The sequence below is a fragment of the Arachis duranensis genome, chromosome 4, assembly GCF_000817695.3.
Source record: "Arachis duranensis cultivar V14167 chromosome 4, aradu.V14167.gnm2.J7QH, whole genome shotgun sequence".
Lineage (NCBI taxonomy): Eukaryota > Viridiplantae > Streptophyta > Magnoliopsida > Fabales > Fabaceae > Arachis > Arachis duranensis.
Genome location: NC_029775.3, coordinates 50,557,196 through 50,559,689, shown reverse-complemented (window position 1 = coordinate 50,559,689; position 2,494 = coordinate 50,557,196).

Sequence of the window (2,494 nt, the reverse complement as noted above, 5' to 3'; positions counted from 1 at the left end):
ATTTCACTCAATTTCACTTCAATGTTAGCTTGACTAACCTAATCACCCACTAAAATTGCTTGATCCATCAATCCCTGTGGGATCGACCTCACTTTAAGTGAGTTATTACTACTTGATGCGACCCAGTACACTTGCCGGTTGGATTTGTGTGTTGGAAAATTTGTTTTCCACAAAAACACCATCAAGTTTTAGGCGCCGTTGCCGGGGATTGATTAGATCAACAATGATTAAGTGGGTGAGAAGTCTAGATCAAGCATTTTCTTTATTTTTGTTTTCTGTTCTAAGTTGAAACCAAGGTGTTTGAGTTATTGCCTCACTAAGAAATTCATCTTTGAGATATGAATTTCAATTTCCCTTGGTGTTGTGTTTTACAAAATTCAAATGGAGTTCAACTCATCTTATGATCAAACAAATTTTATGGGATATTACTCACCATCACCAATCTCTAATGGTGGCTGGGAATATCACCAAGAGAATACACATTCTGAGCACTCCAATTCATGGAGATTTGCTTCAGAGACACAAGATGAGCAAGAGAATCATATGGGATACTTCCCACCACCACAAAATGATTCAAGTCATTATTCTAATGGTGGCTAGGAGTATCACTAAGGAATGAAAGAGCATCCACTCTCACGTCCCAGTTTCTCATTTGAAAGTTCTTCATCACTTGATTATGATTACTCTCAACCTTCATCTCTTGAACTAACAGATTGGGATTACCTTCAAGCCATTGAAATACATAGAAAACTCGTGGAAAGATACACACAACCCCAATCCTGGACAGAAATCTTATTCAAGAAGATGAATGAGTTCTCAGAGCAAACATAGAGGAATTTAGAACCATCCAACAGTGAGGATGAAGACAAATTTCTGAAGGATAAAGTGAAAGAGCAAGATGAGGAGGCTACTGCATCAAGTGAACTTTCAATGAAGAATGAGGTGGTTGAAAATGAAACTGCACTTGAGATGAAAAGGGAACATGAACATTCACAACCCTCACAAACTTCCCTTGAATCTGTGATCGAAAAATATGAAGAGGAGATGACGAAATCTTGGGAAGAACAACAAACCTCCTCCATAAAAGGACTATTAAGTCAAATGTTGGGTGCAAGAGAGGAAGTGGAGGAGCAAGAAAGTGAGGAAGTCATTCCAAACTCAAGTGAAGCAGAGAAGTACATAGAGGAAAAGCTCATGGAGCCACCAATTCAAAAGGCTCTGGATGAATACAAAACTCTAAAAATCACACAGCAACCAAGTCTTGAATTCAAGGAAGTGAAGGCAATTAACAAAAGCACCAAGAAGAGGATTGTGACCAAGCTACCAAGGACAACATTCAAGAGGAGGTCAACCACAAGCAATCCAACCCCTGGACCAATAGCAAGCAAGCTCAATCAAGCCATCCCCTGAACCAGCAAGCAAGCTCAATCAAGCTGTGTACAAAAGGAGGCTTGCTGAGAGGAGACCAAGAAAAGGGACAACAGCTGAAACTTCTCCCCCCTTGAGGTCATTCTTCTTAACCAACTGGAAGAAGAGGAAGAAAGTGAGGAACAACATGTCAAGCTAATGACACTAAAAGAGCACTTGTTGGGAGGTAACCCAACCGTAGGTAACATTTCTTCTCTGCTTTGTTTTCTTTCTGTGGTTTGTTTAAATTTAATAATTTGGCATATGGTTACATTCTAAGTTTGGTGTTGACCTGCAACAAACTGTTTTCCATCTTCATGGATGATTGCATCAATTTTACATGGAAGTGTCACACTAAGAATCTAAGTTTGGTGTGCCACTTAATTTTTTTTATGCAAATCATCCAGCAACACCACTTGTTTACATAATCATAATGCCGCTGCAGTGTTATTGTTTTTAGTTAGACAATTTTAGTTTTCTCGATTGCTTTAGTCATTTCCTTGTTTTTAATGCTTTCTTTTATTAACTGTGTTTGTTAATACATCACCCAAACATCCTTACTCATGACAGATTCTTCACTTGGTGATTGTATTTAACAAATAACAGTTTCACCTGCTTAGTTTTAATTCAAATAAATTGACATATGATTGCATTCTAAGTTTGGTGTTGCTATGCAACAAAATTTGGTTCAAATACTTACAAGATACTTGCATCAATTCCAAGAGAAAGTGTCACACTAAGTTTTGTGTGCCATTTACATTTTTATGCAATGTATCATGTACACCAACTTATATTTGCAATCACTATGTCTCTGTCTCTTGTGCCTTGATTTTTATCTTAAATTTTGCTTGCTCAAAACACATGAACTGCTAACATTTCATTGTGTAAGACATTCATGATCCATCTTAGCCCTATAGCCATTGTTCTAATTGATGCTTGAGGATGAGCAAGCATTATGAGTTTGGCAAGGGAAAGAAAAAGAATAGAGGAAAAAGGACAACAATAATGAAGATGAACTACAAGGTTGTAGAGTTCCTTTTCTTCTCATTTGTTTCCAACACTTAAATTGCATGATTGTCTTCATGTT